Genomic DNA, 13,089 nt, shown 5'->3' on the forward strand with positions numbered 1-13,089 from the left:
CTGTAGCCCACCAGGCTCCTCTGGGCATGGGATTCTCCAGGCAAGAATGCTGGGATGGGTTGCCATTCCCTTCTCCAGGGGATCTTCCGACCCAGGGATGGAACTCAGGTCTCCTGCACCGCAGGCGGATTCTTCCCCGTCTGAGCCACCAGGGAAGTCATGACAGGACCCCGTGAAAGGACAGTGAGCATGGTGCGTCACTGGCCGCTTTGCTTACGGGTGTTTGGGGGCACATTTCTCATAAAGGAGAGAGTTAAAAGCATCAGCTGCTGTGCAAAAGGTACATGGGGACAGACAGCAGCCCTCTCCAAGGAAAACGGTAAAAGCAGAAATGAAATTTGGGGGTCTAATGGTGTGTTCTGAATGTGAAAGAAAGGTTTAAATCTCATGATATTGACAGCATTTGGTTTTTTTTTGTTTTCAGGTATTATTGTTTATTTGGACTATATTTACCATAACTAAATCGGATACAAACCTAGTGTATGGAGCACATGAACCCAATAGGAGCTTCGGTCTGACACGGCAGAGGGGCTTCGGGGCTCCTGGAAGTGCGGGGGTTAGGACTCAGGACTCTCCCTGTTGGGACCCTGGGTTCCATCCTTGCTCAGGGAACTAAGATCCTGCAAGGCACACGCCACAGCAGGAGAAAGGAAAGAAATGGCAGAAAGTCCAAAGTTTACTGCTTTTGAAATATAAATGAGAGAACCGTGGTCTTAGAGCAGTGGGTAAATGGGATGCCCAAGGGGCTGCAGTGGGGTAGGGTGAGTGGGGCTGGTAAACCAGAGTCTCCCTTTAGACACAGACACATAGACACACCACTGCGTTGTTACCACGTTACCACTTGGGCACGGATGCGCCCACTGTTGCCAGCTCTTCAAACTTAAGGAGATATCAGACGGACTTCCCTTGCGGTCCAGTGGCAAAGACTGCATGCTCCCAATGCAGGGGATCCAGGTTTGATCCCTGGTCAGGGAACTAGATCCCACATGCAGCAACTGAAGATCCTGCATGCAGCAACTAAGACCCAGCACGGTCGGATAAATAAAAATAGATATTTTTAAAAAGAAGATATCAGAAATCCAGAATGTCCCATGAGACATCCTGATTTTTAAAACAACTCGTGAGACAGACCACACAGACCAGCCGGCCCCAGATGGCCTGCAGGCTGCCCTTTTGCCAGTGCCGGCTCAGAAGCTCAGAACGGTAGACCATCAACGGCTCTCATTCCTTCACCATGAAACCATCTCCTGAGGGCTGAATGAGGTAGTGTGTACAGAGGGTTGAGGACAGTGCCCAGGGATTAATAAGCCGTCACTGAATGTCGGCTGTTCCGTCCATCCTCAGGGAGATGGCTGAGGCCCAGAGGGATTCAGTGACTGGCCCAAAGCGGTCCTCCAACCGTGTGACTCCACAGCGTGGTCCCCAGACAGCAGCTCCAGCATCACTTGGATGCAGGTTAGAGATGCCCACACTCAGGCCCCACCTCTGTTCTGCGGAACAGACTCTCTGCTGGGGGGGCCGGAGTCTACATTTTAACAAGCTCTCCCCAGGTGCAGTCTGAAAAGTTCTGAAGTCCATCTGTATCACTCTTAGCAGAACTGCTTTAGGGAACACAGCTTATAAACGCTTCTAAAATTCATAAAGATGTACAGAAACCTTCATTTTCTCATCTGGCATATACCGTGCTCTTAACTTGGCAAAAGCAAGCTTCGGTCTCCAGCCCCCTGGGCAAGCGATCCCACTTCCTTAAATTAGTATAATCTGACTTTCCAGAATTGCAGTGTTGATCAAGTATAGTAACTCCCCACAGAAATCATTAGAGGCGTGCAGAAACAAGCTTTGGAAAACTCTGGGCTGGATTTTTGTGTCGGGCTATCCAGCAAAAGGGAAGACAAAAAAGGCTAGAATCTGATGAACAGTCCCACCCACAGATGGTATCAGTACAGCATTCCTTTCCCATCCCATCCCCTGGCAATGCCTGAAATGACAAGCAAAGAGCATTCACGGCATTGTTCCACATGGGCCTGGAGCAGGTTCCACTCGGATGAAAGAACAAGGTGCTGCTCTTATGGAACATAAGAGTCCTGTTCCCAGCCTCCCTGTCCTGTGCTAGCTTTAAATCTGTGGTGGGTAGTCAGTTGCGGATCAGGTTTTCCCCAACATTTCCCAGAAGCCTGCAGCTGCTGTCTCAGGTATGTGCCCGGGGTGACTCAGGTAAAACTCTGTATGCTGAGTGACTCAGAAATCATTAACTTGGTGAAATGTTACCTGCCGAGCACGGGGAAAGGGACCTTGAAGAGGAGGGCTTTAGAACGTGGGCCTTCCGACAATGCCGTGATGGTGAGAGCATGGGAACCGCGGGCCTGGATCAGTGACTCACCCCAGAGTCATCTGGAATCAGAAGGAAGCTCCAATCAGTCACTCTCAGGAGGAACAATCCACCCAGGTATCTGACCAAGAATGTAGACTTCATCTGCGTGAACCTCTATCTGGTAAAGCAGGAAATTGTGGGAAAGGATTCTTGGTTTAAAAACACACCTACAGATAACTTTTGGGGGCTGAAGGGTAAGTGTACTGTTTTATTAGCATTTAAATCTCACCAGGGATTCAAGTAGATGCTAGCTTTATGTTCAGATATTCGAAATGAAGATAAAATGGACTAACAGCTTTAATGGTGCAACATATTGAGCACTGCACAACATATTAACCAACTGGACAGTCGTGGGGTGACATAACCATACACTTAGGAGCACAGGTACAGGGGAAAGGCCTGGAATTAAAGGAAAACCCACCATTCAGGGCTGAACAGAAGTCCTTGGTTGCTGACAGAATCTCCCCTTGACTTCAGACTTGAGACAAACCGAGCCAGTCTGTCAGACACACACACACAGTTTTAACTAGTTGATTTTTAAACTGAGTACATGCATTTAAACTGAGTGCGCACACACACAAATCTACTCAGCTGGAATGTGGAATTAACATTAACATACTTCAAAAAAAAAAAAAAAAGATAAAAAGGGACTTCCCTGGGAGTCCAGGAGATAAGACTGCATTTCCACTGCAAGGGGCACAGGTTTGATCCCTGGTTGGGTTAGGGAACTAAGATCTTGCATGCCACCTGATGAGGCCCTAAAGAAATAAAATTGAAAAATCAGTAACATGTACATAATGTGTACTTCTGGCACAAAATGCCATACAAAATGTCAGAAGTGGAAATATTAGTTGCTCAGTCATGTCCGACTCCTTGTGACCCCATGGACTGTAGCCCACCAGGCTCCTCTGTCCACGGAATTCTCCAGGCAAGCATACTGGAGTGGGTTGCCGTTCCCTTCTCCAGGGGATCTTCCCAAGCCAGGGATCAAACCTGGGTCTCCTGCATTGGCAGGGTAATTCTTTACTATCTGCGCCACCGGGGAAGCCCAGAAAATGCTAGGCAATACTTGAAAAATAACTTCCAACAAATCTCACCCCGAAATGGCCATTGTAATCATTGTTCAGTCCCCTGTGGAAACCAAGAGTAAAACCTTTGCAATACAATCAATCGTCACAGTTCCGTTGCCGCCCATGCGGGTTCTTCTAGCGATCTGGCCACCACGGGGCCTTGGCTGGTGCTCCCAGGGCCCGTGCCCAGTGGGGCTGGCATGTGCCTCCATCAGCCAAGCCGACCAGGGAGGGAGAGGACATAACCAGGGAAGGGAGAGAGCCAGGAGAGGAGGCCGAGCGGCCGGGAAGCCGGCCAAATGGCAAAGGGCTGAATGGGCTACATCAGCTTCTGACAGCGCCTCAGATACCCCTGATGTCCTGTCCCCGTGCTGCGTGAATGCCAGGCGAACACAAAACCCCTCTGCCTGGATGTCACCAAAAATCCGTAAATGTTGCTTTTTAAAACAGCACGTTTAGCAGAGCAAAATGCTCATGATTTTGAAGGATGCAAAACTGGAGACAGAAGGTGAGGTCACCTTGACGTCTCTTAATCAAGTCGTGAAGTTCAAGTTCAGCCTGCCAACTGCTTGTTTTACTCATGGTTAGCGTTTTTCCTCTTTTGCAGGGTTTATGCTTGAATGTTGAAGACTTCTAGGAGGGAGGAAAGATGACAAGACTGATAATGCTTACGATCGGACTGGGGTGTTTTCTTCCCCTCTCCTCTTTTAGCCTTGCAAAGACAAATAATGGTTAAGGATGGATAAAATATTTAACAGTGGCCATGCATAATTTATTCCTGAGTTGTTGCTTCTTTCCAGCCGAACAGTTTGCTCTCAGTTAGGACTTCTCAGAACTGCCATGTCTCCTTGGCAAACTGACATTAGGCTTATTTTTACTCTTTTCTTCCTAAGGCTAATTGTTTTTATTCTTTGTTGTTGTTGTTGAAATACTCATTCCTAGATGTTCTTTTTATCAATAACAAAAACCAACACTGGAGGCAAAGTGTTTTTTTTTTTTTTTTAATATTTATTTCTGGGTCTTACTCAGCTTACTCAGAGCTTGAGAGACAATCTGGGAAAGACAAAAATATATTTGCATATATAACTGCCTCTTATGTGTACTTAGTAGCTCAGTTGTGTCCGACTCTGTGACCCGATGGACTGTAGCCCTCCAGGCTCCTCTGACCCTGGGATTCTCCAGTCAAGAATACCGGAGTGGGTAGCCATTCCCTGCTCCAGGGGATCTTCCCAACCCAGGGATCGAACCCAGGTCTCCTGCATTGCAGATGGATTCTTTACTGTCTGAGTCATCAGGGAATGAAATTACATACGCAAGACTGGCTAAGGAAGCTGTGTGTCCAGTGAAGTAATACATGACTTCAGAAGAAATTTTAGGGAAAAAAGCATATATTAAAAAAAAAAAAAAAATCTGCCCCTCCTCCCTAAAAAAGCACTATTCAGAAATAACCACTCAAGTTTTTCGGTACATATGCACATCAATATATACTTATTACCTAATGTGTGTTTTGATAGAAATAGGATGTTACATACATATAAATTATTCTGCAGTTTGCTTTCTTCAGAGGACAATATATTGTGAATGTCTTTGTCCTGTCAATACAGCTCTGCATCATTTATAATGGCCTCCTCGTTCTTCATTATATCGATGAATTCTCATTTTATAAAACCAATTCCCTATCATTTGCTGCTTCTATTTTTTCACAATTATAAACAGTGCTGTGGTAAACAGCTTTGTAAATACATCTTTTTATTCTTCGTTCAATTAGTTCCTTAGGTGAGATTTCTAGAAGAGGAATCATTAGATCAACACATATGCATTTTTTTTGGAGGCGGGGGGCATTGCTTCCTGAATATATCCAATTTCCTTCTGGAAAGGTTGTTCTAATTTACATCCTCACCAGAGATATGCGTGAGTTGTTTCCCACTCCAAAACACCGGATTTATTACTTTTATGCTCTTCCTAACTTAGTTTGGGGGAAAAGCATGTCTTTATTTTACTTTGAATATCTTTGGCTATTAATCTGAAGGACTTTTAAAAAATTGTTTACTGGTATTTCTTCTTCTATTAGCTTCTCTATTTGGGTCATTTACAAAACATTTTAAAAACTGAGTGTCAGGGAGTTTTTTGGTAGTCTAGGTAAGGTAGGATAAGACTCCATGCTCCCAGTACAGGGGACCTAGGTTTGATCCCTGGTTGGGGAAAGAAGAACCCACATGCTGCAAATAAGAGCTCTAACTAAAGATCTTGTGTGCCACGACTAAGACCCAGTGCAACCGAATAAATAAATGAAAATATTAAAAAAAATTAAAAGTGAGTTATTGGTCTTTCCTTAACATGTTTTATAGATTAAGGAAGCCAACATTTTGGTCATCATTTTTTCCTAATTAGTCATTTGCCCCTTACTATGTTTATCATAGTAAGAATCGCCTGCCAAGCAGGAGACGCAGATTCGATCCCTGGGTCGGGAAGAATCCCTGGAGAAGGGCATGGCAACCCACTCCAGTAATCTTGCTGGAGAATTCCATGGACAGAGGAGCCTGGCAGGCTGCAGTCCATGGGGTCACAAAGAGTCTGACACGACTTAGGACTCAACAGTAGCAGCATGTTTATCATCGGCTTTTGTATTTATCCTGTAGGAATTTATTATTTTCCATGGTAAAATCCTTTATTCATTTCTCTAGTAGTTTCCCTCACAAATTATATAAATGTTTACCCAACTTTTATCCTAAGTTCTATTCTTCTATGACTGCTCTTACATTTAAATATTTAATCCATCTGATAATTATCTGGCCATCAGGCAAAAGTAAAGATCTGAGGGTTTTTGTTAAATGCTTCATGGATTATTCTCACATAATGTATTGAATAAGGCGCTGCTTTTCACTGAACTGTAATTCCACTTTTATCATTTGCTGATTTCTTAGATGTCTTTGGGTTTGTTTTGGCCAAATCACTGACTTGTTACTCTGTCTTCTTTGGGGCCGCGTCATGCTGTTTTGATTACTGAAGCTTCAAAATACATTTTAGTGTCTACAGAGCAAATCTTCTTCTTCCTCTTCAAGTATTTACTTTTTACAAAATCAGTTATTCGGATGGAAAATAAATTCACATGACTCAAACAACCAAAAAAAGTTTTTAAAAGTACATGGTCTAAAGAAAACGGCGGCCTCCAAAGGGCTCCTACCAGTGAGAACTGCCCAGAGCTGCCGCTGCCCACATCTGTCCACGCAGCGAGCCCCAGCTGTGCCTCCCCACCCAGCCTCTGCAGGAGACCCCCCAGCATTACGGGGTAATACAACCCTGATTCCACTGAACTGGGAGTTAGAGCTGCCTCTCGAGAACTTCAGATTCGGGGCTTCCCTGGTGGCTCAGTAAGAATCCACCTGCCGATGCAGGGGGCACAAGTTCCAGCCCTGATCCGAGAAGGCCCCGCCCGCCACACAGCAGCTACACCCCTGCATCACGGCCTCGGACCTGCGCTCCAGGCCCCGGGAGCCACAACCACGGGCCACCCGCTCCAGAGCCTGGCCCGTGCTACAAGAGACGCCGCCGCAGAAAGAGGCGTGTACCCCGGCTAGAGAGCAGCCCTGCTCACCCAGCAGCAGAAAGCCCGCCCGCAGCAGTGAGGACCTAGTGCAGCCAAAAACAAATCAATAAACAAGTATTCGGTTATGAAAACAACAGCAAAAAACAAAAACCTTCAGATTCCTCATACCTCTGGAACAACAGGCAAAGGAAGGAACTGCGGTGTTTGCTGGCATAGATGATCCTCATTACCAAGTGGAAACTGGTCTACTATTCCAAAATGGAGGAGGATAATCTGGCATAGGAACACTTCTGCTACTTGAAATGAGTCACCCATGAAGTGGATGGAAGGACACTCAGTTCAGTTCAGTCGCTCACTCGTGTCCGACTCTCTGTGACTCCATGAACCGCAGCAAGCCAGGCCTCCCTGTCCATCACCAACTCCCGGAGTCCACCCAAACCCATGTCCATCGAGTCGGTGATGCCATCCAACCATCTCCTCTGTCGTCCCTTCTCCTCCTGCCTTCCACCTTTCCCAGCATCAGGATCTTTTCCAATGAGTCAGTTCTTTGCATCAGGTGGCCAAAGTATTGGAGCTTCAGCCTCAGCATCAGTCTTTCCAATGAATATTCAGGACTGATCTCCTTTAGGATGGACTTGCTGGATCTCCTTACAGTCCAAGGGACTCTCAAGAGTCTTCTCCAACACCACAGTTCACTACTCTCCAATAAAAAAAATTAAAAGCTAAAAAGAGGATGTCTTCTCTGTCCTCCTCCCTGGCTGTGGGGATGTTTTAAGTTTAGCCAACTGGATGCCCTCCCCTGGCACCTGAAGCTTGACCTGGTGACCCAGAGAACCTGACACACTTGGAGATATTTTCAGCGACAGCAGCAGGACCGGGAGGTTTCCTGTTCATGCCGCTCCCGTGGCCTGACCCTCGGCTACGCTCTCAGCGGCCTGACCTATTCAGTCTTGCACATCTTTCACGCCCGATGCTTCAGCTTTCTTCTCAGTTCTGTGAGGTCCCAGAGATCCTTCCAATAAATTTCTTTTTTGCTTTAAAGAAGTACACGGTAAAAACACTTTCACCTTTTGGTTCCCAGTTTACCAACTGTCATTCCCTTCCCTCAAGTAACACTTATGATTTGTTTCTTGCTTATCTCTCCATAGATTTTTTAACATAAACCACACAGCATGAAAATACATTATGTCTCCTCTTCTTATTATATAAAAATAGCATATTCCACCCTTTGCTTCTCTCCTTTAATGTATTTTGGTAACCTTCCCACATCACTAGATAAAAATCTTCCCCATTCACTTTATCTCCACCCTTTTTTCTAAAGACAAACTTTTAATTTTGGAGTTATTTTAGGTTTACAGGAAGCTTGCACGGATAGTAGAGCATTACCCGGCTCCCTCTGATGCGAACATGTTACACCACCACGGTACATTTGTCGAAACTAGAAATTGACATCGGTACGTGTCTTCATCTGCTGAGGTTGCCAGAACAAAATAGCACAGTCTGGGTGGCTTAAACAACAGAAACATGTTTGCTCACAGTGGTGGAGTCTGGAAGCCCAAGACCAAGGTGCTGGCACGGTTTACTTCAGGAGAGGGCTGCCTATTCTCTACGCCCTCATGTGGCCTCTCCTCTGGGCGAGAGGGGCATCGAGTTCACGGGCATGTCTTCTCATAAAGACCTAAAGGCACAGACCTTACAGGACCAGGGCCACACCCGTATGAGCTTATTTAGCCTCGGTTATTTCCTTAGAGGCCCCATCTCAGATACACCCACACTAGGGGTTAGAGCTTCAATATATGAACTTGGCAAAGGTGAAGAGGATCAACTGTTCAGTCTATACCAGGACATTACTACTCACTGAACTTCAGACTTTATTTGAATTTCACCATTTTTCCAATAATATCTCCTTTCTGTTCCAGGATCTAGTCCAGGATACAACATTGCATTTAATCCCCATTCACTTTTTGAAGCCTGGTTTGGGGAACTAAGATCCCACATGCTGTATGGCATGGCCAAAAACATTTTTTTAAAAAGAAAAAAAGAAATTCTTCTGGCTTCTAATTCGCATTCCTTGAGGAATAGTGGTTCCAAGTCATTGGACAGATTGGCTGAATCAGAACCTGCATTTTACCAAAATCCCCAGGTGATGTATCATTCACTTGATACATTCAAGCTTAGGAAGCAGTAATCTAGAGGTGAATTTCAACCAGAGCAGAAACCCCATCTATACCGTCCCTGAGTGCTGGAGTACAACCTGGGAGGTGGTGCCCAGCTCTGCTTGAATTGCCCCCAAGGGGTGGGGTTCACCACTCCTGGACCCCATCTGTCGATTCACATACAACTCAACTTCAGAAACTGTCCCCTCACTTCGAGATGAAATTGTCTTCCCTTTAGTAATACCTTTGTATGTGTTTCCCTTTGCTGTGTAACACATTCCCACAAACTCAGAGGCTTAAAAACAACACACATTTGTCATCTGAGTTCCTGGGGGTCAGAAGCCTAGGTACAGGATCCTGGATCCTGGCTCAGTCTCAGGCTACAGTGAAGGTGCCGACTGGGGCCGTCTGAGGCTCGAGTCCACGTCCAATGTCAAGCACATTCAGGTCACTTGTGGGGAGAATATTCATCTTCTGCATCTGTAGGACTGAGGCCCTGGACTCGAGGCACCAGCCTTTCCTGCCCCGTGGCCCCCAGCCGGTGGAGAACAGCTTGGCGGCTCGCTTTCCTCCAGGCCAGCGGGAGAATGCCTCCCTTCCAGTCCTTCTAGCTCTGACCTCTAAAGCCTCTTTAAGGGCGCCTCTGATTAGGTGAGGTCCACCCAAGGTAAGTTCCTTTTTGATTAACTACCAAGTCAGCTTAAAGATTAGGGCTTCCCTGATGGCTCAGATGGCAAAGAATCTGCCTGCAATGCCAAAGACCCAGGTCCATTCCTCTGGAGAAGGAAAGCGCAACCCACTCCAGTCCTCTTACCTGGGAAATCCCATGGACAGAGGAGCCTGGAGGGCTACAGTCCATGGGGTCACAAAGAGTCGGACACGACTGAGTGATTTTCACTTACTTCCTTAGCAAGTCAACTAACCAGTAACCTCATCACGGGAAGGCTATCCCACTATCTCCTCTGGTTCCGCCCATACATGGGGATGATGTGTGGTCCACCAGTGGGCTGGAATTCCACAAGTCCAGGGGGTGCCATGCATACTGTCTATGTGAATGGTGTCCTGGAGTTTTGCAATGAGCAGCCTGCATAGCCAGGCAGGTGGGACTTCTCTGAATTTTCATGTTTCTGGCTCAGTCGTTCTTTTCTCAGGAGCCCCATAGAATTCCTTGACCCTTCCTGGCAATCTTCCTTTAGATAATCCAAACTTTCTCCAGGCAAAACAGCTCCAGCCCCTTCAAACTGCCATCACATGTCATAGAGTCACATGACCATCACATGAACATCAGTTTGGTTCAGTTCAGTTACTCAGTTGTATCCGATTCTTTGCAACCCCATGGACTGCAGCACGCCAGGCCTCCCTATCCATCATCAACTCCTGGAGCTTGCTCAAACTCATGTCCATTGAATCGGTTATGCCATCGAACCATCTCATCTTCTGTCATCCCCTTCTCCTCCTGCCTTCAATCTTTCCCAACATCAGGGTCTTTTTTAATGAGTCAGTTCTTCATATCAGGTGGAGCTTTAACATCAGAACTTCCAATGAATATTCAGGACAGATTTCCTTTAGGATTGACTGGTTTGATCTCCTTGCAAACCAAGGGACTCTCAAGAGTCTTCTCCAACACCACGGTTCAAAAGCATCAATTCTTCATGGTCCAACTTTCACATCCATACATGACTACTGGAAAAACCAAGACCACTGTCGCAAAGTAATATATCTCTGCTTTTTAATATGCTGTCTAGGTTTATCAAAGCTTTTCTTCCAAGGAGCAAGCGTCTTTTAATTTCAGGGCTGTAGTCACCATCTGCAGTGGTTTTGGAGCCCCAAAAATAAAGTCTGTCACTGTTTCAATTGTTTCCCCATTTATTTGCCATGAAGTGATGACCCAATGGACAGCAGGCCACAAGGCTCCTCTCTCTATGGAATTCTCCAGGGAAGAATACTGGAGTAGGTTGCCATTACCTCCTCCAGGGCATTTTCCCAACCCAGGGATTGAACCCAGGTCTCTTACATCTCCTGCATTGGCAGGCAAGTTCTTTACTACTAGTGCCACCTGGGAAGTCCCATGAACATCAAATCGGTCATAAAGTGACTTTTGTTCAGTTCAGTTCAGTCGCTCAGTCATGTCCGACTCATTGCGAACCCATGAACCACAGCACGCCAGGTCTCCCTGTCCATCACCAACTCCTGGAGTCTACCCAAACCCATGTCCATTGAGTTGGTGATGCCATCCAACCATCTCATCCTCTGTCGTCCCCTTCTCCTTCTGCCCTCAATCTTTCCCAGCATCAGGCTCTTTTCCAATGAGTCAGCTCTTCACATCAGGTGGCCAAAGTATTGGAGTTTCAGCTTCAACATCAGTCCTTCCAATGAACACCCAAGACTGATCTCCTTTAGGATGGACTGGTTGGATCTCCTTGCAATCCAAGGGACTCTCAAGAGTCTTCTCCAACACCACAGTTCAAAAGCATCAATTCTTCGGCGCTCAGCCTTCTTTATAGTCCAACTCTCACATCCATACGTGACCGGTTTGTCTCAACAGTTGTTATTGTTGTTTAGTTGCTAAGTCATGTCTGACTCTTTGGAAACCCACCAGGCTCCTCTGTCCATGGGATTTTCCTTCTGTAGGATCTTCCTGACCAGGGATCAAACCTGGGTCTCCTGCACTGCAGGTACATTCTTTACCACTGAACTACCGGGAAGCCCTTGCCTGAACAGACATTTTTTCAATGCGTTCTTGGTGACCAAAACCTTGCCACCACTAGCTGTGTTACCTATCTGGCCATCTTCTCTGTCCTCCCTGGAAAACACTCTAGTTTGTCGATATTCCACTTATAATGTAGCATTTATTGAGCACTTACTCTATGCCAGCCAGTGCTTAAAGCAGTTGACATAGATTGTCTCATTGAATCACGTCAGCAATACCATGAAGTTGTATCATGCCACTTTATTGATGAGGAAATTCAGGCAGAGAGAAGTTAAGCAACTCCACCAAGACCACCAGCTTTTGGTGGCTGGAGCTCAGACCACTTGACTCTAGAGCCTGTGCTGTTAGTCACTGTGCCTGGCTTCCTCCCAGAGGTTCACTCTGAACCTGGCAGGGGTCCTCCAGGAGCCAGAAGACTGTCCACTTCTCACTCTTTGCACTGCATTCTGTAGTTCAAAAAAGCAAATGCTTCTTCTTTATTCTTTGCTAAACTTCACTGTTACAGCCACAGGCCCCTCTTGGCTTATTGTCCACTGCTGGTCTGCCTGCAGGCTTCATACAGAGCAGAATCTCATTTACCGAGAGCCTGCTGTGTAGACAACGCTGTCCATGTTACGCCAGGGACAGCTCAGGGCCTTTGAACCCTAGTGAAAAGAGACACAGGTTCCTAAAGCAGGAAAACAAATACACTCCCAGGTCCCAAATAGCCTGACGAATATTGTTTTACCAGGGCACTTCCTTTTCTAACTTCAGATCCATCTCAACGTGATCCAAGAGGAAGAGCCATGGGCTCGAAACCCAGCTCCACTTAGTTACACGCACGGGCCTGGGCCAGTTTCCTGAGCCTCAGTTTTCCAGGCTGCAAAACAGAAAATCAAGTCCACAATTCCTTTTTTTGGTACTTTTAAAATCCAGGGAACAAAACCATTTGGTTTTTGCTCCATCAGGCCAGCAGAAATGCGATGACCAGCAAAACCTGAGCCGAACTGGCATGAGACTTATTTAAGACCTCCAATTCACTCATGGAAGGTGAATGTTGACACATTTCGCTGAGAAATACAAAGCTTGATAACAGGGTGCTTCCTCCCTCCAAAACCCAGGAGTTCTGATTCTGAAACCCGCTGGCCCCAAGGGTTTTGCATTAGGAATGGTGGGCCTGTAATACCCAGTTCGGCCTCTGGCCAGCAGGAGAATTTACAGAAGGCCCTAAGCTCATCCTGGGTCACCCGAGTCCT

The sequence above is a fragment of the Cervus canadensis genome, chromosome 10 (assembly GCF_019320065.1).
Source record: "Cervus canadensis isolate Bull #8, Minnesota chromosome 10, ASM1932006v1, whole genome shotgun sequence".
NCBI classification, from domain to species: Eukaryota; Metazoa; Chordata; class Mammalia; order Artiodactyla; family Cervidae; genus Cervus; species Cervus canadensis.